General features: G+C 42.6%; 1 long non-coding RNA gene across 7 annotated transcripts in view; it reads left to right on the top strand.

The window, feature by feature from the left end:
* LOC149124912 (uncharacterized) overlaps window positions 1-24,153 on the top strand; it is a 189,069-nt gene that overhangs the window by 40,166 nt on the left and 124,750 nt on the right. Inside the window, exon 1 of one of the 7 annotated variants that reach the window (XR_016211719.1) lies at window positions 2,501-2,543. The exons of 1 other annotated variant lie outside the window; for it this stretch is intronic. This is a non-coding gene — a long non-coding RNA (uncharacterized LOC149124912). Of the gene's footprint in view, window positions 1-2,500; window positions 2,544-5,668; window positions 6,096-17,569; window positions 17,673-24,153 lie in introns of those variants that run through there. 5 more of the 7 variants (XR_016211720.1, XR_016211716.1, XR_016211721.1 and 2 more) reach the window with 5 other exon arrangements.

Below are 24,153 nucleotides of genomic sequence, written 5' to 3'. Positions count from 1 at the left end.
CAGTCACACAAGAGAAAAGCACACCCAAGCCCAAACAACACCCCCACACATAAACAACTCTGGTCAACCCTTCTTGAGTGAAACTTCATATCCTGGCATTGGGTACCCTGAAACCTATCTCTTCCAGATTTTCCTTCTTTTTGTCTCAGCAAGGGACTTGTAGCAGGTAGCCTGTTTGCAACACTTCGGGAACGGGGAATCAGCCCTGAAATCCAGTGCTAAGTACTTGATGGTTTGGTTCATTCATTCAGCAAATATGAGTAAGGTAAGGATTGCTCAGCAGAGGATGCTCTGCAGGTTGTTGGGAAATCAGTGTCACGAAGACACAGTCTCAGGCCTCCTGTTACTTTTACTCTATGGAGGAGAGATATATTCTGTAACTAAACTCATAGTTAACAAAATCAGTCAAATACCATTGTGACAAAGGCCACAAAAAGTTGTAATACTAAGTGATGAATAACTGGTGATCTGACTCAATTCACTGAACAGATACCTCTGTGCCAGGTACTGTTCTAGGTGCTAGAGTCATCAGTGAATGAAGCAGAAAGGGAGATGTAGTTGAGTCAAGGGACACAGAAATTCAGCAGCATAACGTAATTGTATAACATACGTCTCAGGAAGAAGGCATTTGGCCAAGCAGTTAAGATACTGGTTAAGACACCTGCATCCTACACCAGAGTGCCTGGATTCTCTTCCCTGGCTCTGGCTCCTGATTCCAGCTTCCTGCCAAAGCAAACCCCAGGGACAGTGGTGATGACTCAAGTAATTGGGCTCCTGTCACCCCAACATGGGAGACCTGAAATGAGTTCCCAGCTCCTATTTCAGTCTGGCCCTGTCCTGGCTGTCGTGGACATTTGAGGAGTGAATTAGCAGATGGGAGCTCTCTGTGTTTTTCTCTCACTGTCTCTCTCTGACTCTGTGCCTCTCAAGCACAGATACACTAATAAAAGTAATAGTAATATATGTAGTAATATACAGTATATTATATATAACATAATATATTATGTAATATAATATATAATAATATAATAATAGTAATAGTAATAATAACAGTTATAATAAAAATTCCTAGTATGTTTTCTTTTGTTAATACCACAGCACCACAGACTGGGTAAGTTATAAAGCAAAGAGGTTTATTTCAGCTCACAGTCTCGTCCACGGTTGCAGCCTCATCTGTCTGGTGATGGTCTTCCTGGTGAAGTCCTGGGGTTAGCAGAGCATCACACAGCAAGAGATGGAGCACAGGAGAGCCCAAGTCACTCCAGCTTTGATAGCAGATCTAGTCTTGAGATAATCCATTAGTCCATTAATCATATAAATGGATTAACCCATTCATGATGGCCAGAGCCCAGGTCCCTAGTTAAATTTCCTACCTGCTCTTACCTGTTAATATCTCACCATGGAGATTAAATCTTAGGTGAGTTTTTGGAGGGGAGAAACCCTATTCAAACCCTGTGATTATTACAAGGAGAACACCAAGGAGAAACATAATGCAGAGGACAGAGGCAGCATTGAGGGGGAGTCTGTGATGGTCTAGAGACAGAGGGTCTCCCTGAGAGGGTGACATATGTCCAGAAGCTTGAAATCAAAGAGGGAAAAGAATGAGTGAATATTGGAGGATGGCGGCAAGTGCAAAGGCCCTGAAGTAGGAACATTGCTGATGAGTTCAAGGAACTGATAGAATTCTAGCATGACTGAAATGGAGTGAACAGAGGTTAAGGGTCTAGGTCAGAGAGGTGATGTGAGGCAGATCCTGTAGGCACTAATAGGTCATTGTATCATCTACACAGATGGATGCAGGCACCATGGAGGGTTTCGAGCAGAGATATGACACCATCTTATTTATAAGAAGATCACTCTTGACTGTAGTGATAAAACTATTTTAAGGGTTAAAGAGGGAAACCAGGAGATCAGCAGTCTAGGAGGAAGATAATCGTTTGGACCAGGGTGGTAACAGTAGAGGCATCGGGAAGTCTAGAATTTACAATAGATTTTGAAGGTCAAGGCAACAGGAACTCCTGCTAGATTGAATGAGATTTATGAGACAAAGAGAGAAGTCATGGATGACTAAGAGACATCTGGCTTGGCCAGATGAAGGGTAGAGGAGCCAGTAATTGAGATGGAGAAGACTGAACATGAGCAGGTTTTTGGGGCAAAGATTAGGAATCCAGTGTTGGCCATATTAAGCAGGAAGTGTCTGCGATCCATCCAAATGGAAATATTTTATTTCATTTGGCATGCAGAAGCAAAGCTGGGTTGGAGGTGTAAATTTGGAAATTGACATCATTTGGATGATACTGAAAGCTACAAAGCTGGATGAGTGAGTGACTTGGCCAGGGGCATGTGGGCAAAGGGGAACAAGAAGCCTTGGTGAAGAAGTGATGTTCCACTGGGGATCTGAATCCTGAATAAGTCGTTGGGTGGAGCTTGAGGAGGAGCCCTCTCCTCCCAACCACAGAGAATTTCTCTTTCCACGGACACAGTGAACGTGGAGGAGCTTGGTCGTAGAGATTCTCTCTTGGATACCAGGCAAGAATCTTGGGGTAAGAAGGTAGCTTTCCTTTAACAGTTCTATGAACTTGCAAACATGAAGGTCACAAAATTCATGGCCAATGGAATTGAAAGATAAGTTTATTTTGACATAAAACAATTGAAATCCATGTAGTTTTTTCCTAGTGCACATTTTCCATGAGCATTTTAGAGACCTTTGTGTACATGGATTTTAAAACTTTTTGGCACCAAAGTTAACTTCATTTTTGAAAAGATTTATTTATTTATTTGAAGGTCAGCGTAACAGACAGAGGAAGACCCCCCACACACACACATGCGTGTGTGCACATGCAGATCTCCATCTGCTGGTTCACTCCCCAAATGGCTACAATGCCTGGGGCTGGGCCAGGCTGAGGCCAGGAGCCAGGAGTTTCACCCAAATCTCCCATAGGGATGAGGGGGCCCAAGCAAATGTGCCATTCTCTGCTGCTTTCCCAGGCGCATTATCAGGGAGCTGGATTGGAAGTGGAGCAGCCCGGACTAGACCTGATGTCCATGTGGGATACTGATGTCACAGTGGCGGCTTTACCTCTTATGCCACACGGCTGACCTCAGTAAACCTAGGTTTTCATTCCATTTCTGTGAACTTTTTGATCCTTGTGTAACGTTAAATCCATGTCCTGATAGTTCCTGAAGATCTCATATAAAAATGAGGTGTGGTTTTAATCACTGAAAGTGACTTCATGGAACTTGTATATTGAAGTGGCAGCAGTCTAGCGGTAGTTGTCACCCACTGAGGACAGCTTCTACTTTCCTGCTCAGCAGTGTCGCTCCCCCTCTTCGTGGAGGAACGACACAGGACCCTGCGCTGTTCTTTCGTCTGCTCTGCCCTCCCCGGGTTTGCTGCTGGTTCTTCCCGGGTTGGCTACTATCCCTTCCACCTCTGTGGAAGGGCAGTTCCCCCTGGCCACATTCCCCACTTCCGCAGGGGAGCGGCACACCGCCGGCCGGTTCTCTCGGGGGCTGCACGGGTTCCCTTAGATGTTCCCCATAGATGTTCCTGGTGCATGCCGTCTCTCTCCTCCTTTATAGTCCTCTTCCACCAATCCCAACTCTGCTACCCACACGCCGAGTACGCTGCTCTCCTTCAATCAGGAGCAGGTCCTACAGTTTCTTGGTTGAACTGGAGGCAGCTGTGTAGAAGCTGTTTCCCTTCTCAGCGCCATATTGTGGGAAAGCAGATGCATAAAATAAGTCTTAATTCCAGTAACTTAGTCTAGTCCGAGTTGCTCCCAGTTGCTCCCCACAGATCCCCCTTTCTTTTTATTTTTGGCGTTGATACGCGCCTGTCTTCGGTGCCCCGCGGCACACACTCTGCTCTGCTTGCTAGAGTTGCCCACAGGTTCTTACAAGTCCTATCAATCAGGCAAACCGAATCCGGGTCCTCTCTTCGCCATGTTGTGAGGAGGTTTTTAGGCGCTGATGCGTGCCTGTGTTCGGTGACCTGTGGCGCATGCTCTGCTCTGCCCGCAGGGGCTTACAAGCCCTAACAATCAGGCAAACCGAATCCAAGCCTTCTCATTGCCGTATTGTGGGGGAGACTTATTAGTGTTGGTTTGTGCCTATCTTCGGTGACCTGCAGCTCATGCTTTGGTCGAGCTGCTTGCTGGTGCTTACCGCCTTAAATCAGGCAGACCGAATCCAAGCCTCCTAATTGTTCTATCGTGGGGAAGCCTTACTGATGTTAATTCGTGCCTGTCTTCGGTGACCTGCGGCGCATAAGCTGCTAGCCGCCCAGGTGCTCATCGCCTCACTTAATCAGGCAGACCGAATCCAAGCTCTCACATTGCAGTGTTGTAGGGAGGCCTTTCTATTTCTCTATTTCTCTATCTCCGGGCATTCCTATTTCTCCCATTTTACTTCTGTCTGCCAACATTCCCATTTCTCTCATTTTACTTCTAAACTTTTGTTTCTCTTATCCTTGCGGCTTCCCGGCGCCCGCCCCGAGACTGCTTCTCGGCGGCTTCCCGGCTCTGAGCCGCTTCAGCCCGCGCTTCTCCGATCTGCGCAGCTTCCTGGCTTTGCGCGGCTTCCCGGCGCCTCGCCCCGCGGCAGCTTCACGGCTCTGCGCGGCTTCCCGGCGCCTCGCCCCGCCGGCGGGTTCCCGGCTCTGCACGCACGCTCCGCGGTCTCCACGCACTTCGCGCCCGCACCACGGCCTCGCGCCAGCCCCGCGTTCCCTATCTATTCACGCCCCGTGCTCTCTCTGCACGCGGCGGCTTCCGCGAATGTTTCCGCCACCACCAACATTCAGTCCAAGTTCCCCGGACTAACCTGGCGAATTTCAACCTGGCGGCCCACGTCTCTGCCTCTGGTTCCAGATCTTCGCCTCTTGCTCCCCGGGGTGACTTGAAGAATTCCAAGGTGGCTTATATCTCCGCCTCGGCCTGCACTCGCGGCTTCATCCTCCCTAACATTTTTCTCTACCCGGTATGTTTCCTTAAGTTTTCTTCCAACAATATTCCTCCCTCATTTCTCCTGGCTTCTCCCCACAGTCCGTATCCGAGTCTAAGTTTCTTCTAGGTTTCACTTTCACTTTCAACCTGCAGTCCGTATCTAAGTTTCTTCTTGCTTTCACTTTAAATCCTAATTTCTTTCCCACAGTCCATATCCGAGTCCAAGCCTCCTCCAGGTTTCACTTTCGCTTTCAATCTCCTAGCTTCCCCGCCATAGTCCGCATCCGAGTCTATGAAAGCTTTCACTTTCGCTTTCAATCCTAACTTCTTTCCCACAGTCCATATCCGAGTCTATGCCTAGGCTTTCCATAGCTTCTTCCGGCACCTTTTTCGTCCGGCTTTTCCCTAGGCTGTTTGCTAGTCTCTCTCTCCGGTATTTTCCCAGTTCTTTCCGTTTCTTCCCTCCTAAGTTTCCTATCCGTTCTAGGTTTCCTATCCGAGTCATTTCTTCCCTCCTAAGTTTCCTATCCGAGTCACGGCACCATTATGTCGTTCCCCCTCTTCATGGAGGAACGACACTAAGTCCTGCCTAGGCTTCATATCCGAGTCACGGCACCATTATGTCGCTCCCCCTCTTCGTGGAGGAACGACACAGGACCCTGCGCTGTTCTTTCGTCTGCTCTGCCCTCCCCGGGTTTGCTGATGGTTCTTCCCGGGTTGGCTACTATCCCTTCCACCTCCGTGGAAGGGCAGTTCCCCCTGGCCACATTCCCCACTTCCGCAGGGGAGCGGCACACCGCCGGCCGGTTCTCTCGGGGGCTGCACGGGTTCCCTTAGATGTTCCCCATAGATGTTCCTGGTGCATGCCGTCTCTCTCCTCCTTTATAGTCCTCTTCCACCAATCCCAACTCTGCTACCCACACGCCGAGTACGCTGCTCTCCTTCAATCAGGAGCAGGTCCTACAGTTTCTTGGTTGAACTGGAGGCAGCTGTGTAGAAGCTGTTTCCCTTCTCAGCGCCATATTGTGGGAAAGCAGATGCATAAAATAAGTCTTAATTCCAGTAACTTAGTCTAGTCCGAGTTGCTCCCAGTTGCTCCCCACAAGCAGGAACAGAAACTCCCAGGGAGCTTTGTGTGTGCTCCTCCTGGTAGGTGGTCAAGGGGGCAGGGGTTGCTGGGAGAAGTCAGGCTCTGAGTCCAGGCCCGGAAGCTGATACTTACCAGCTGTGTGACTCCAGGCAAGTTGTTTAAACTGTTTGCACTTCAGTTTCTTTCTTATGAAAACAAGCATAAAGCTCGTTTTCAGGAGGAACAAATGAGGATCTGACAAGTTACTCAGTGTGCTTAGGATGGTGTGAGGCTTCAGTAAACAGTAGGCATCACTCTTTATTGCTGTGAACCACCATGGACTGTGTTTTTAAAATGGGGAGGGGACGGAAGTTGGTTGTAATTCCAGCCAGGCTGGACATTAAATGCCTGTTTGCCATTTATCATGGTTTTACTCCTAAATACCAGGATTGAAAAATGACAGTATGTACTTCTTGAGCACTTTGTAAATGAAGCATTGTGCATGTATCACTTTATCACACTGCATGGTAGGTAGAATTTACCCTATCTTACAGGTCAGGAAACTGAGGCTTGGAGTCTCAACTAGGGGTACAAAGCCAGTGAATAGAAGATTTAGGGGTTGACAGAGTTGTCATCTTTCAAGTTCTTCAAACCAATATTGCACCCTTATTCTAGTGCAGAAGTTGTTTCAGAAGAGCACATCTGAAGTGTGTCACTCATAATTAAAGCCTTTGGCATAGCAATTCACTGTGGATAAATAGGAAGATAAACTGCCCGAGACTATGCTTGCTATTTCAAATGCTAATATAGATAGGTTTTTTGCATAAAACAAGGTAATTATGTTTTCATATTACTCTCATCAATATTTTTAATTTTTTTTTTATTTTTTTTTATTTTTAATAGGCAGAGTGGACAGTGAGAGAGAGAGAGAGAGACAGAGAGAAAGGTCTTCCTTTGCCGTTGGTTCACCCTCCAATGGCCGCCGCTGCAGCCGGCGCACCGCGCTGATCCGATGGCAGGAACCAGGATCCAGGTGCTTTTCCTGGTCTCCCATGGGGTGCAGGGCCCAAGCACCTGGGCCATCCTCCACTGCACTCCCTGGTCATAGCAGAGAGCTGGCCTGGAAGAGGGGCAACCGGGACAGAATCCGGCGCCCCAACCGGGACTAGAACCCGGTGTGCCGGCGCCGCTAGGTGGAGGATTAGCCTAGTGAGCCGCGGCGCCGGCCTCTCATCAATATTTTTAAAGTTGAGCAGTTATGTTATATGCACAGAGATTTCTTTTTTTAATTTCTTTTTTATTTAGTAAATATAAATTTCCAAAGTACAGTTAATGGAATACAATGGCTTCCCCCCCCAATAATTTCCCTCCCACTCACACCCCTCCCATCTCCCACTCCCTCTCCCATTCCATTCACATCAAGATTCATTTTCAGTTATCTTTATATACAGAAGATTGATTTGGTATAAAGTAAAGATTTCATCAGTTTGCACCCACACAGAAATACAAAGTGTAAATACCGTTTCAGTACTAGTTATAGCATTACTTCATATTGGACAGCACACTAAGGACAGATCCCACATGAGAAGTAAGTACACAGTGACTCCTGTTGTTGACTTAACAATTTGACACTCTTGTTTATGGCGTCAGTAATCTCCCTAGGCTCTAGTCATGCTCAGAGATTTCTCAACATAGCCAAATCTCCAGCGTACATGAACTTGACTGACAACATGGTATTTGTCCTATTGATGAACTCAATGATGCCTGGAGAGGCTGGGCTGGACTGTTCCTCTTCCTCCTTTGCTTCATTCCCCCAGGCAGTTTAGTCATTCTTGTACAATAATGGCCTTGCATAATGATAACAAGACTTTTTAAAATGTGTTTATGTCCCAAAAAGATTGGCCTGGGATCCAACTCAATAACTCATTGGACTTTTAAGTTATTTTCTACAAATGCTATCACTTCTCTTCTGAAAGTAGCCAAAAGCCATATTTTTCAGGCATTTCTGGAAGCTGCTGTGAAGGAGGCTCTGCTGATGTCATGGCCAAGTGGGAGGGAAGTGTTGACTGTTCACTGGTCAGCTGTTTCTTTTGGTTCAGATGCACTCTCGGTGCTTAAAGCTCAGGGGGCTAACAGAGGCACTGATTTTTGGTGGAACATTTTGGTGTTCTAATGTAAAGGCAAAATATCAAATTGTTAATTGACTATGGGTTTAGGAATTCTAAGTGGATACTTATCAATGAGCTGTTCTTTCTCAATAAAAGTTTCCAAGAAACACCTCTAGGGCAAAGGGGAAGATTACTCTGTTCACATTTTTCTTCTAGCATTACATGTACTGGGGTCCAGAAAGGCCACGTTCTGGAGTATATCCAAATCACTGGTGTGCACGTTCCTTTCTTGACCACAGTTCCTCCATCACAAATCAAATTTAGAAGCTTCCTATAGTTCAGATTGTCAGAATCTGAACACATCTAATTACCGTTCCCCGCTGGAATTACCGCCAGCTAGGGGCTGTGCTCCTGTCCAGATGACGTCTACTTTCTCCAAAGTCAACTCTGAGCCCTGCATCCTACCTGTTACCAGTTGCTGCAATGAAAGAAACAGTTCAAGTTTGTTTACAGAATTCCTGTCTGCATATAATTTATAGAATTCAGAGGAGAAAACAGAAAAACAGATTCTCTGGCTTAGACTGTTCAAAAGGAGGGGAATTTTTAAATACACAAAACACAGAGCTTTAAAATAGTCATCATTTCTGAAATTCTCTTTTTCTTTCATATTGTAAATCAAAGTTGTGGCAACCACAGATCTCATGCAGTTAATATTTCTCCTTACATTTATGTAGCATGTGCCGTAATTATTGAACTCTGTAGCTATTAAGAGAGAGAAAATTGGACAAGTTGAATTCTTCCTTCTAGGATTTATAGTCTTATAATGAAACAGGTAATTTAAATGCATAATATGAAGGTACTTCAAAAAGATCATGGAAAAGTAATATTAAAAGACAAATTTATTTTGGTGCAAAAGTTTTTGAAATCATGCACAACTTCTTCATAATAGTTACCATGAACATGTTAAGGTCTGTACTGCCAGGTCTGTGCCACAGGGACTTGAAAAATACTTTTAGGGAAAAGATTAAGATTGATGGTGGACAAAAGAGTTGCTCTGTAAATTTGAACATGTTTTTTCCCCCACATAGTTACAAATAATTTAAATGAATTATTCTAGAAAACTAGAATTAAAAATCCACAACATGAGACAGGATGGCTTGTGTTTTCATGGAGTTTTAAATAAAGTACTCGAAGGAGCAAGGAAGGAAAAATTAGTTCTGCTTGGGAGAATCTGGGCTGCCTTAGTAGAGGCAGCGTCATGCTAGGGATTTATTTACTTTTTAACTTAATTTTAGAAAGTTCTTGTTTATTCATTTGATTGGAGGAGCAGAGAGAGAGAAAGATAAAGAGAGGGGGAGGAGAAATTGGAGGAGAGGGAGGATGAAGAAGAGGGAGAGGAAAGGGGATGGAGAGGGGAGAAGGCGAGAAATCAGTCTCTCATCCACTAATTAACTCCTCAAATGCCTGGGAACCAGGAACTCTATACAAGTCTTCCACATGGGTAGCAAGGACCCAACTACTTGAGCCATTATCTGTTGCCTCCCAGAATACATATTAGCAGGAAGCTGGAGTTAGGAGTGGAGCCAGGACTTAACTCAGGCACTGCAATATGGGATGGGGGCATCCCAAGGGCATCTGAACTGCTGTGCCAAATGTCAATCCCTGTTTTTAAATTGTAATAGCACATGTTCATGGAGTACAGTGTGATAATTCAATAGATGATGATCAAATAAGTTTAGTTAGCATTCACAGCTCTTTAAAATTAAAAAATGAATGATAGTTTATAGGGCACAGAGTGATAGTTCAATAAATTTATACAATTATAATGATCAATCAAGTAATTTAGCATTTCAGTGGGCTAGATTGGAAGGAAAACCCAACAGGCAGAGAGCACAGTGCCTGTGGGAAATTTAAGGGCATATTGGGAGTTGGTGGAGTTTGAAATTTGGCTCAGTAAACTTCAGTGAGTGAAAGAAGGAGATGGCAGAGTCAGTCGGTGGGTAGGTAGAAGCCCTTCACAGTCGTGTTACAGAGTGCAGCTGTTACCCGACAGGTCAGATTTCCCCAGTCTGATTTCTTTTTTAAACTTTTATTTAATGAATATAAATTTCCAAAGTACAGCTTATGGGTTACAATGGCTTCCCCCCCCATAACGTCCCTCCCACCCGCAACCCTCCCCTTTCCCACTCCCTCTCCCCTTCCATTCACATCAAGATTCATTTTCATTTCTCTCTATATACAGAAGATCAGTTTAGCAAACATTAAGTAAAGATTTCAAGAGTTTGCTCCCACACAGAAACAAAGTGAAAAATACTGTTTGAGTACTAGTTATAGCATTAAATCTCAATGTACAGCACACTAAGGACAGAGATCCTACATGAGGAGTAAGTGCACAGTGACTCCTGTTGTTGACTTAACAAATTGACACTCTTGTTTATGGCCTCAGTAATCACCCTAGGCTCTTGTCATGAGCTGCCAAGGCTATGGAAGCCCCCTGAGTTCACTGACTCTGATAATTTTTAGACAAGGCCATGGTCAAAGTGGCAGTTCTTTCCTCCCTTCAGAGAAAGGTACCTCCTTCTTTGAAGACCTGTTCTTTCCACTGGTATCTCACTTGCGGAGATCTTTTTTTTTTTTAACTTTTATTTAATGAATATAAATTTCTAAAGTACGATTTATGGATTACAATGGCTTCCCCCACATACCGTCCCTCCCACCCACTACCCTCCCCTTTCCCACTCCCTCTCCCCTTCCATTCACATCAAGATTCATTTTCGATTATCTTAATATACAGAAGATCAGCTTAGTATACATTAAGTAAGGATTTCAACAGTTTGCTCTCACACAGAAACATAAAGTGAAAAATAATAGATGATTTTTTTAAATGATGATGAAATCAGATCAGACCTATTGTCATGTTTAATCCCAGTGAGAGTCAAGTTGGGAGTTGATAATTTCTTTTTTTTTTTTTTACAGAGGATCAGTTTAGTATACATTAAGTAAAGATTTCAACAGTTTGCACCCCCATAGAAACACAAAGTGAAATATATTGTTTGAGTATTCGTTATAGCATTAAATCTCAATGCACAGCACATTAAGGACAGAGATCCTACATGAGGAGTAAGTGCACAGTGACTCCTGTTGTTGACTTTACCAATTGACACTCCTGTCTATGGCATCAGTAGTCTCCCTATGCTCCGGTCATGAGTTTCCAAGGCTATGGAAGCCCTCTGAGTTCTCCGATTCTTATCTTGTTTAGACAAGGTCATAGTCAAAGTGGAGGTTCTCTCCTCCCTTCAGAGAAAGGTACCTCCTTCTTTGAAGACCTGTTCTTTCCCCTGGGATCTCACTCACAGAGATCTTTTGCCAGAGTGTCTTGGCTTTCCATGCCTGAAATACTCTCATGGGCTTTTCAGCCAGATCCGAGTGCCTTTAGGGCTGATTCTGAGGCCAGAGTGCTATTTAGGATATCTGCCATTCTATGAGTCTGCTGAGTATCTCACTTCCCATGTTGGATCACTCTCCCCTTTATTTATTCCATCGGTTAGTGTTAGCAGGTACTAGACTTGTTTATGTGTTCCCTTTGACTCTTAGTCCTTTCATTATGATCAATTGTGAACTGAAATTGATCACTTGGACTAGTGAGATGGCATTGGTACATGCCACCTTGATGGGATTAAATTGGAATCCCCTGGTATGTTTTTAACTCTACCATTTGGGGCAAGTCAGCTTGAGCATGTCCCAAATTATACATCTCTTCCCTCTCTTATTCCCACTCTTATGTTTAACAGGGATCACATTTCAGTTAATTTTCAATACTTAAGAATAACTGTGTATTAATTTAGAATTAAACCAGTCATATTAAGTACAACAGACAAAAAAACTACTAAGAGGGATAATGTATTAAGTTGTTCATTAACAGTCAGGGCTATGCTGATCAAGTCACCGTTTCCCATAGTGTCCGTTTCACTTCAGGAGGTTTCCTTTTTGGTGTTCAGTCAGTTGTCACCGATCAGGGAGAACATATGGTATTTGTCCCTTTGGGACTGGCTTATTTCACTCAGCATGATGTGTTCCAGATTCCTCCATTTTGTTGCAAATGACTGGATTTCATTGTTTCTTACTGCGGTATAGTATTCTAAAGAGTACATATCCCATAATTTCTTTATCCAGTCTACCGTTGATGGGCATTTAGGTCGGTTCCAGGTCTTAGCTGTTGTGAATTGTGCTGCAATAAACATTAGGGTGCAGACCGCTTTTTTGTTTGCCAATTTAAACTCCTTTGTGTAAATTCCAAGGAGTGGGATGGCTGGGTCGAACGGTAGGGTTATCTTCAGGTTTCTGAGGAATCTCCAGACTGACTTCCATAGTGGCTTGACCAGTTTGCATTCCCACCAACAGTGGGTTAGTGTCCCTTTTTCCCCACATCCTTGCCAGCATCTGTTGTTGGTAGATTTCTGAATGTGAGCCATTCTAACCGGGGTGAGGTGAAAAATCATTGTGGTTTTGATTTGCATTTCCCTGATTACTAATGACCTTGAACATTTTTTCATGTGCCTGTTGGCCATTTGGATTTCCTCTTTTGAAAAATGTCTATTGAGGTCCTTGGCCCATCTCTTAATTGGGTTGTTGGTTTTGTTTTTGTGGAGTTTCTTGATGTCTTTGTAGATTCTGGTTATTAACCCTTTATCTGTTGCATAGTTTGCAAATATTTTTTCCCATTCTGTCGGTTGTCTCTTCACTCTCCTGACTGTTTCTTTTGCAGTACAGAAACTTCTCAATTTGATGCAATCCCAAATGTTAATTTTGGCTTTGACTGACTGTGCCTCCCGGGTCTTTTCCAGAAACTCTTTGCCTGTGCCAATATCTTGAAGGGTTTCTCCAATGTTCTCTAGTAACTTGATGGTGTCAGGTCGTAGATTTAGGTCTTTAATCCATGTTGAGTGGATTTTTGTGTAAGGCGTAAGGTAGGGGTCTTGCTTCATGCTTCTGCACGTGGAAATCCAATTTTCCCAGCACCATTTATTGAATAGACTGTCCTTGCTGCAGGAATTGGTTTTAGATCCTTGATCAAATATAAGTTGGCTGTAGATGTTTGGGTTGATTTCTGGTGTTTCAATTCTGTTCCATTGGTCTATCCATCTGTTTCTGTACCAGTACCATGCTGTTTTGATTACAACTTCCCTGTAGTATGTCCTGAAATCTGGTATTGTGATGCCTCTGGCTTTGTTTTTGTTGTACAAGATTGCTTTAGCTATTCGAGGTCTCTTGTGCCTCCATATAAATTTCAGCACCAATTTTTCCAGATCTGAGAAGAAGGTCTTCGGTATCTTGATTGGTATTGCATTGAATCTATAAATTGCTTTTGGGAGAATGGACATTTTGATGATATTGAATCTTCCAATCCATGAGCATGGAAGATTTTTCCATTTCTTGGTATCCTCTTCTATTTCTTTCTTTAAGGTTTTGTAGTTTTCATCGTAGAGATCTTTAACGTCCTTGGTTAAGTTTATTCCAAGGTATTTGATTGTTTTTGTAGCTATTGTGAATGGGATTGATCTTAGAAGTTCTTCCTCAGCCATGGCATTGTCTGTGTATACAAAGGCTGTTGATTTTTGTGCATTGATTTTATACCCTGCTACTTTGCCAAACTCCTCTATGAGTTCTAATAGTTTCTTAGTAGAGTTATTTGGGTCCCCTAAATAAAGAATCATGTCATCTGCAAAGAGGCATAGTTTGAGTTCTTCCTTCCCAATTTGTATCCCTTTAATTTCTTTTTCTTGCCTAATAGCTCTGGCTAGAACCTCCAGAACTATATTGAATAGCAGTGGTGAGAGTGGACATCCCTGTCTGGTCCCAGATCTCAGTGGAAATGCTTCCAACTTTTCCCCATTCAATAGGATGTTGGCTGTGGGTTTTTCATAGATTGCTTTGATTGTATTGAGGAATGTTCCTTCCAAACCCAGTTTGCTTAGAGTTTTCATCATGAACGGGTGTTGTATTTTATCAAATGCTTTCTCGGCATCTATTGAGATAATCATATGGTTTTTCTTCTGCAGTCTGTTAATGTGGTGTATCACATTGATTTTCTTGCGCACATTAAACCATCCCTGCATACCAGGGATAAATCCCACTTGGTCTGGGTGGATGATCTTTCTGATGTGTTGTTGCATTCTATTGGCGAGAATTTTATTGAGGATTTTTGCATCTATGTTCATCAGGGATATTGGTCTGTAATTCTCTTTCAGTGCTGCATCTTTTTCCGGCTTAGGAATTAAGGTGATGCTGGCTTCATAGAAAGAATTTGGGAGGATTCCCTCTTCTTCGATTGTTCTGAACAGTTTGGGAAGAATTGGAGTTAGTTCTTCTTTAAATGTCTGGTAGAATTCAGCAGTGAATCCATCTGGTCCTGGGCTTTTCTTTGTTTGGAGGGCCTTTATTACTGTTTCAATTTCTGTCTCAGTTATGGGTCTGTTTAGGCTTTCGATGTCTTCCTGGTTCAATTTAGGTAGGTTGCATGTGTCCAGGAATCTATCCATTTCTGATAGGTTTCCCTGTTTGCTGGCATACAAGTCCTTGTAGTAATTTCTGATGATTCTTTTTATTTCTGTGGTGTCTGTTGTTACATTTCCTTTTTCATCTCTGATTTTATTGATTTGGGTCTTTTCTTTTTTTAGTTAGTTGGGCCAATGGGGTGTCAATTTTGTTTATTTTTTCAAAAAACCAGCTCCTCGTTTGGCTGATTTTTTGGAATGTTTTTCTTGATTCAATCCTGTTGATTTCTTCTCTGATTTTAATTATTTCTCTTCTCCTACTAGATTTGGGTCTGGTTTGCTGTAGGTTTTCTAAATCCTTGAGGTGAATTGAAGGCTCATCTATTTGGTGCCTTTCCAATTTCTTGATGTAGGCACCTATTGATATAAACTTTCCTCTTAACACTGCTTTTGCTGCGTCCCATAAGTTTTGGTATGTTGTGCTGTTATCCTCATTTACTTCCAGAAAGTTTTTGATTTCTCTTTTGATTTCTTCTATGACCCATTGTTCATTCAGGAGCATGTTGTTCAATCTCCATGTGTTTGCATATGCTCTAGGGATTCCTGAGTTGCTAATTTCCAACTTCATTCCTTTATGGTCTGAGAAGCTGCATGGTATGATTCTAATTCTTTAGAATTTGCTGAGACTTGCTTTATGGCCTAGTATGTGGTCAATCCTAGAGAAGGTTCCATGTACTGCTGAGAAGAATGTAAAATCTTTAGCTGTAGGATTGAAAGTTCTGTATATATCTGTTAGATCCATTTGGGCTATAGTGTCGTTTAAATCTACTGTATCCTTGTTGATCTTCTGTCCTATTGATCTGTCTATTTCTGAGAGTGGAGTATTGAAGTCCCCCAGTACTATTGTATTGGGGTCTAAGTCTCCCTTTAAGTCCGTTAACAAATCTTTTAGATAAACCGGTGCCCTGTAGTTAGGTGCATATACATTGATAATTGTTATATCTTCTTGTTGAATTGATCCCTTAATCATTATGTAGTGTCCCTCTTTGTCTCTCTTAACGGTTTTTGTGGTAAAGTTTATGTTGACTGAAATTAAGATGGCTACGCCTGCTCTTTTTTCATTTCTGTTGGCATGGTATATCTTTTTCTAGCCTTTCACTTTCAGTCTGTATGGATCTTTGTTGGAAAGATGAGTTTCTTGTAAGCAGCAAATAGATGGGTTTTGTTCCTTAACCCAATCAGCCAATCTGTGTCTTTTAACTGGACAGTTCAGGCCATTCACGTTCAATGTGACTAATGATAAGTGGTAACTTTGCCCTGCCATTTGCCAAAGATAAGTTCTAATATATGCTTTGAATTCCCTGTGATCTTTTGCTGTGAGCTTTCCTTCCTTGGTTTCCTTCCTTTACCTTCTTTCATATTGATGACCGTGTTTCTGTGTTTCTGTGTGTAACACATCTTTAAGCATCTTTTGCAGGGCTGGACGAGTGGCAACAAATTCTTTCAATTTCTGTTTGCTATGAAAAGTCTTTATTTCACCTTCATTCACAAATGATAGCTTTGCAGGATATAATATTCTGGGCTGGCAGTTGTTCTCTCTTAGTACCTGGGCTATATCTCACCATTCTCTCCTAGCTTGTAGAGTTTCTGATGAGAAGTCAGCTGTGAGTCTGATTGGAGATCCTCTGAGAGTAATCTGATGTTTCTCTCTTGCACATTTTAGGATCTTTTCTTTATGTTTCACTGTGGAGAGTTTAATTACAACGTGTCGTGGTGAGGATCTCTTTTGGTCGTGTTTATTAGGGGTTCTGTGAGCTTCCTGTACTAGGATTTCTCTGCCCTTCTCCAAACCTGGGAAATTTTCTGCTAATATCTCACTAAAAAGGCCTTCTAATCCTTTCTCCCTCTCCATGCCTTCAGGAACTCCTAGAACCCGAATGTTGGGTTTTTTAATAGTATCCTGAAGATTCCCGACAATATGTTTTAGGTTCCTAATTTCCTCTTCTTTTCTTTGGTCTGACTGTATCCTTTCCTGTTCTCTGTCTTCTAAGTCCGATATTCTCTCTTCTGCTTCACCCATTCTGTTTGTAAGGCTCTCTATTGTGTTTTTCATTTGATCTATTGAATTCTTCACTTCAGTCACTATCCCAGTTTCCTGTTGTACTAGTTGTTTCGTTTCATTTTGATTCCTCCTTAATATTTCATTTTCACGAGAGAGATTTTCTATCTTGTCCATTAAGGATTTCTGTAGTTCAAGAATTTGTTTTTGAGAACTTCTTAATGTTCCTATCAATTTTTTGAGATCTGCTTCTTGCATTTCTTCTAACTCATCATCTTCATAATCTTGAATTGGGGTGTCTTTTTCATTTGAGGGCGTCATGGTGACTTCCTTGTTTTTATTACCTCGGTTTTTGCGTTTGTTATTTGGCATATTGGGGATACTTGGTTTCTTCACTGTGGTGCTTTTTCTTGTTATACTATGACTCTAGATTAAGTGGACTATCTGTTTTTGATGGAGCCTTAGGGCTTGAGATGGGTGTGGCCTGAGAGCTCTGTTTGGTGTGCCAAAGGTGACACTCCCAGGTTAGGTGTGGTAAATCTCTCTCTCTCTCTCTTTTTTTTTTTTTTTTGATTCAAAAGGGAAGTAATTCCACACAGCTGAACGAAGTTGGAGGTAGTTAGCAGGCAAATGATATACCCACAGGAGCCAGAGATCGGAAGCTCTTTCCCAAAGACCACACAGGGAATCTGTTCTGCCCTCAGAGTGGGCTCAAATTCTCCTTCAGTCTCCCACTGGGTTGCCAAAGTTACGGAATTGTAGCGTCTCTGGAGAGTGCTCACGTGATTTCCATGAGTTCTCTCCCCCACCGTCTCTTTTTTCACAGTCTCAGTTCAGTAGCACCACAAATTTACTAGGTCCTAATCTCCTGTTAATTTACCCCGCCCAGAGTCAGGTTTTTCTGCTAGGCTCAGGGCCGGTGCAGACCTGAGGTCGCTCTGCTTATGACGTATGTCCAAGATGGCGCCTGCTCTTTGTCTTGCTCGCCCTTGAGAGGTGAGCAGAGAGAGAGAAACCCGTGTCTGTACCAGTCACCTTTTTTTTTTTTCCTCTCTCTCTCTTCCAGTTAGCCTGGTGAACTTTCCCCCCCGGGGGTCGTTCCCTCTAGTGTCCTCTCTCTGCTTGCCTGCCGGTGTCTCGGGCTATTGAGGTTCGGCTCACCTCGCGTTCCAGCAGCTCAGTCCCGCAGCTCGGCTTGCGCAGCTCGGTCCCGCAGCTCGGCTTGCGCAGCTCGGTCCTACGGCTCGGCTTCCGCGGCTCGGTCCCGCGGCTTGGCTTCCGCGCAGTGGGCGACCTTGTTCTCCCAGTAGGTCCTCCGATTCACGACCACTCAATCCAGAAGGGTTTCCTCTGCAATATTTTCCTGGTTCTTTTTTCTGAGGCTACCGTAACTCCCCTTTTATTAAACTAAATTTTCCCGGACTATCGGTGCGCGCCCTCACTATTCCGCCATCTTGGCTCCCGCGGAGATCTTTCATTTAGGTTTTTTTTCCCCCAGAGTGTCTTGACTTTCCATACTCTCATGGGCTTTTCAGCTGGATCCGCATGCCTTAAGGGCTGATTCTGAGGCCAGAGTGCTGTTTAGGACATCTGCCATTCTATGGGTCTGCTGTGTATCTCACTTCCCATGTTGGATCGTTCTCTCCCTTTTTTTCTATCAGCTAGTATTTGCAGACACTAGTCTTGTTTATGTGATCCCTTTGGTTCTTAGTCCTATCATTATGATCAATTGTGAACAGAAATTGATCACTGGGACTAGTGAGATGCCATTGGTACATGCCACCTTGATGGGATTGACTTGGAATCCCCTGGTATGTTTCTAACTCTACCATTTGAGGTAAGTCAGCTTGAGCATGTCCCGAATTGCACATCTCTTCCCTCTCTTATTCCCACTCTTATATTTAACAGTGATCACTTTTCAGTTAAGTTTCAGCACTTAAGAAGAATTGTGTATTGATTACAGTATTCAACCAAAAGTATTAAGTAGAACAAACAAAAAAAAATACTAAGAGGGATAACATATCAAGTTGCTCATCAACAGTCAGGGTGAGGGCTGATCAAGTCACCGTTTCTCATAGTGTTCATTTCACTTTAACAGGTTTCCTTTTTGGTGCTCAGTTAGTTGTCACCTATCAAGGAGAACAAGTGGTATTTGTCCCTTAGGGACTGGCTTATTTCACTCAGCATAATGTTTTCCAAATTCCTAACAGGGATCACTTTTCAGTTAAAATTTAAACCCTAAGAATAACTGTGTGTTAATTACAGAGTTCAACCAATGGTACTAGAACAAAAAAAAAAAACTAAAATGGATAAAGTATTACATTGTACATCAACCGTCAGGACAAGAGCTGATCAAGTCACTGTTTCTCATAGTGTCCATTTCATTTCAACAAGTTTCCCCTTTGGTGCTCAGTTAGTTGTCATCGATCAGGGAGAACATATAATATTTGTCCCTTTGGGACTGGCTTAATTCACTCAGCATGATGTTTTCCAAATTCCTCCATCTTGTTGCAAATGACTGGGTTTCGTTGTTTTTGACTGCTGTATAGTATTCTATAGAGTACATGTCCGATAATTTATTTATCCAGTCTACTGTTGATGGGCATTTGGGTTGGTCCCAGGTCTTAGCTGTTGTGAATTGAGCTGCAATAAACATTAATGTGCAGACAGCTTTTTTGTTTGCCAATTTAATTTCCTTTGGGTAAATTCCAAGTAGTGGGATGGCTGTGTTGAATGGTAGGGTTATATTCAGGTTTCTGAGGAATTTCCAGACTGACTTCCATAGTGGCTTGACCAGTTTGCATTCCCACCAACAGTGGGTTAGTGTCCCTTTTTCCCCACATCCTTGCCAGCATATATTCTTGGTAGATTTCTGAATGTGAGCCATTCTAACTGGGGTGAGGTGGAACCTCCTTGTGGTTTTGATTTGCATTTCCCTGATTGCTCATGATCTTGAACATTTTTTCATGTGTCCGTTGGCCATTTGGATTTCCTCTTTTGAAAAATGTCTATTGAGGTCCTTGGCCCATCTCTTAAGTTTGTTTTGATGTTGTGGAGTTTCCTGATTTCTTTGTAGATTCTGGTTATCAACCCTTTATCAGTTGCATAGTTTGCAAATATATTTTCCCATTCTGTCTATTGTCTCTTCACTTTCCTGACTGTTTTGCAGTACAGAAACTTCTCAATTTGATGTAATCCCAAATGTTATCTTTGGCTTTGACTGCCTGTGCTTCTGGGGTGTTTTCCAAGAAGTCATTATCGGTACCTATATCTTGCAGGGTTTTTCCAATGCTCTCTAATAATTTGATGGTGTCAGGTCGTAGATTTAGGTCTTTAATCCATGTTGAGTGAATTTTTGTGTAAGGCGTAAGGTAGGGGTCTTTCTTCCTGATTCTGCACATGGAAATCCAGTTTTCCCAGCACCATTTATTGAATAGACTGTCCTTGCTCCAGGAATTGGTTTTGGATCCTTGATCAAATATGAGTTGGCTGTAGATGTTTGGATTGATTTCTGGTGTTTCAATTCTGTTCCATTGGTCTATCCATCTGTTTCTGTACCAGTACCATGCTGTTTTGATTACAACTGCCCTGTAGTATGTCCTGAAATCTGGTATTGTGATGCCTCCAGCTTTGTTTTTGTTGTACAAGATTGCTTTAGCTATTCGAGGTCTCCTGTGTCTCCATATAAATTTCAGCATCATTTTTTCCAGATCTGAGAAGACGGTCTTTGGTATCTTGATTGGTATTGCATTGAATCTATAAATTGCTTTTGGGAGAATGGACATTTTGATGATATTGATTCTTCCAATCCATGAGCATGGAAGATATTTCCATTTCTTGGTATCCTCTTCGATTTCTTTCTTTAAGGTTTTGGAATTTTCATCATAGAGATCTTTAACGTCCTTGGTTAAGTTTATTCCAAGGTATCTGATTGTTTTTGTAGCTATTGTGAATGGGATTGATCTTAAAAGATCTAAACTTCAGGCATCATGGCTCTTCACTTCTGCTGCAGCATTTGCCCCCTAAGACTCAGGACATGCTAGAAGCTTATGTGAAGAGTAAGTGCTGGAGCAGTAGCAGCACCAAACGGGGGAATAAGATGTGTCAAAAATCACCTCCAGAAGAGTTTAACATAAGGAGCTTTTCCTTGTCTGTTTGTAAGGCTTTGATCCACTTCACCTCGTATCAGTCAGGTTGAACTCCAAGAAGGTGAGTTTATTTTATAATTGTCTGAAGCAGAATATAACCCAGATGATAAAGTTAGTACCCAAGTAGAATACACACGATATGTATCCATATCTTAAAATTGCGATGATTTATATTATTGATTTTTTTATCAACAAAAATAATGTGTACCTTTTTTATTTTTATTTTTTGACAGGCAGAGTTAGACAGAGAGAGACAGAGAGAAAGGTCTTCCTTTTCCATTTGTTCACCCCCCAGTGGCTGCTGCGGCTGGTGCACCCCACTGATCTGAAGCCAGGAGCCAGGTGCTTCCTCCTGGTCTCCCACACCCCACGTGGGTGCAGGGCCCAAGAACTTGGGCCATCCTCCACTGCCTTCCCAGGCCACAGCAGAGAGCTGGACTCAAGAGGAGCAACTGGAACAGAATCCGGCGCCCCAACCAGGACTAGAACCCGGGATGCTGGCGCCGCAGGTGGAGGATTAGCCTAGTGAGCCGTGGTGCCGGCCTGTGTAGTTTTAAATTATCAGACATATGAGCATTGTTATACACATTAGTGGAAATACAGTGGAAATTCACTGTTAATTTTTATTTCTTTCTCTAAAGATTTATTTATTTATTTGAAAGGCAGAGTTAGAGAGAAGGAGAGACCCTGGTCTTCGCCACCTGCTGGTTCGCTTCCCAGATGGCTACAACGATTGGAGCCAGGCTGATCCAAAGCTAGGAGCCAGGAGCTGCTTCTCCCGTGTACATGCAGGGGCCCAAGGCTTGGGTCATCTTCCACTGCTTTCCCAGGCACATCAGCAGGGAACTGGATCAGAAGTGGAACAGCTAGGACTTGAACTGGCGCCCACATGGGGTGTCGGCACTTTAGGTGGCGGCTTTACCTGCTATACCACAGCACTGGTCCCTAATTTTATTTCTTAATCACCTTATTTGTTTGACAGCTTAGAAAGATTCTGAGGTTTGTGCTTTCAGTTCAAATCAGTTACCTCCTAAATGTGAGTACATATAGTGCCTATTATTTACTGAAATCACTTAAAATCAGTTAGTGCTTCTTGGAGAAATGACTGATTCCCTATCTGAGGGAGGAAAGGCCTTGGTTTATCCTGGAGTATCTTATCTAGAAACCAAGAAAATGTCCCATGAATAAAGGGGACATGTTGAAATAAAGCTCATATTAACCACAGTTGGGACCACTTGAGCTTCAAAAACCATAATAATACTAATAAAATATAGCAAATACAAAAATTCCTTGATTCTGTGATAACAAAATGAAAGAGAAAGAGAGAAAATAAACTGTTCCTTAAAGTAGAATGTCACTAATAAATGCAGAAAGAATGATAGAATTAGAAATTTTCTGTTATGGGACTGGAGTTGTGGGCTAGCAGCTATGACACCTGCATCCCCTATGAGCTCCTGTTCAAGTCCCAGCTGCTGGTCCACTGCTGATCCAGCTCTCTACTCACGTGCCTGCGAAAGCAGCAAAAGATGGCTCAGGTGCTTGGGCGCCTGCATCCATATGGGAGACTCAGATAGAGTTCCCGACTCCTGGCTTCAGTGTGTCTAGGCCTGGCTGTTATGGCTGTTTGGGCCGTGAACCAGAGGATGGAGGATTCTCTCTCTCTCATGTGTGTGTCTCCCTCTCTGTAACAGTATCTTTAAATTAAATAAATAAATAAATTCCTTTTATAAAACTCTGTTATATGAACTTGTCAGTGCAATGACTGATTTCAGTGAGAAATATTTTTGAAATCTAAAATGATAGGGTACAAGATTGTCGATGAACAGAATGTTCACACAGTTTCAAAGTATCATCCCATGATGTTCCTTATTACAGTAGAACAAGCCATGTCTCTATGGAGAGAGATCTAGCAGTTCGCGTTGTACTTGAGGCCTAGCAGTGACTGGTTGGTCTAACGTTAGGTGCCTCCAGGTGTTACACAGCAGGAAGGACACCGTATCACCTAGGTGGAGTCATCACCAGAGATGTTTCGTCTAAATCTAAGCATGGGGCAACCATCAAAGAATTTCAGAGTGTGGAACATTCTGTAGACCAGCTGGCTTCAGTACAGCCAAAGTCTTAGTGTCATGAACATCAGAGGGTGACAATGGAAGACTAAAGAAATACAACATCCAAATGTAACATGTGGATTGGTTAAATCCTGAATTTTTTAAAAAAAGCTATAAAAGACATTTGGGGGACAAATGGAGCAATTTGAGAATAGCTTCAATGTTGGATGATGTCATTAAATTATTTCTTGTAATTTATTTGAATATAGTTATTACTTACAAATGCAACTACTTCTCTATCTACAAAGCCATTTATTTCTAAAGTCTTAGTCAAAACAAAATACCTTGATTTACTTTTGTACATCTTTCATAGTTGACTGGAAGAAAAAGTGCTGATTCTAGCAGAATGGATAGTGACTTCCTCTTTTCAGAGATGTTTAAATATAGCATTTACATTTTTTTGATTTAATGTGCTTTGATTGTAAGTCTTTCTTATAGGTTGATAGGCTATTTAAATAAATCCTGGTTATAGCACCATCCCTAATATTTAAACTGTCAGATTCAGATAACACGAAATAGGATGTCCTGAGTCAGTCCTTCAGATGTGGATTCTGATCACCAGATGGTCCACTTGAATGAAATCCACTGATAGATTTAGAAGGTGGAAAGGCACATGAGCAAAATTAGGCTCCTTTAATCCTTGATAAATGTACAAAACAGTTGGGCAGATTTTCATCTGCCAGTTTTGAAAGAGAACCGGTCTTTCTAGTGTACACACAGTTCTTTGGGCAAGTACCTAAGAAAGAACCTGAAAGGGTGACACTGGGACCAAAAACAGCAGGAACATTGTTAAAACAAAGAACTTTTATGACTGCAGGTCAGGACAGATGTTCCAGCCAGGGGCTGCGCAGAGGGATTTCAAGTAAGTTCTATTGTTTAAGTTACCGAGGTGTATCTTCTAAAGAACAAGCTCTATTTTGTGTGTAGGCTGCTTCTGCAGTGGCAAGTTTATGTATGAAGAAACTTAAAAAAATTCATGGGAAATGGAATGAAAAGCTATTTTTTGGTGCAAAACTGTTTTTTAAACTCAGAGCTTAGTTTCCTTTCTTATTTTTATTTTTATTTATTTTTTGACAGGCAGAGTTAGACAGTGAGAGAGAGAGACAGAGAGAAAGGTCTTCCTTCCGTTGGTTCACCCCACAAATGGCTGCTATGGCCGGAGCTGCGCCAATCCGAAGCCAGGAGCCAGGTGCTTCCTCCTGGTCTCCCATGCGGGTGCAG

This window comes from Oryctolagus cuniculus, chromosome 8 (genome assembly GCF_051225735.1).
Source record: "Oryctolagus cuniculus isolate XC-2025 breed Fujian yellow rabbit chromosome 8, ASM5122573v1, whole genome shotgun sequence".
Classification (NCBI taxonomy): domain Eukaryota; kingdom Metazoa; phylum Chordata; class Mammalia; order Lagomorpha; family Leporidae; genus Oryctolagus; species Oryctolagus cuniculus.
Note: the sequence above shows the minus strand (reverse complement) of the source record. Positions and strands in the feature narration are given on the sequence as shown.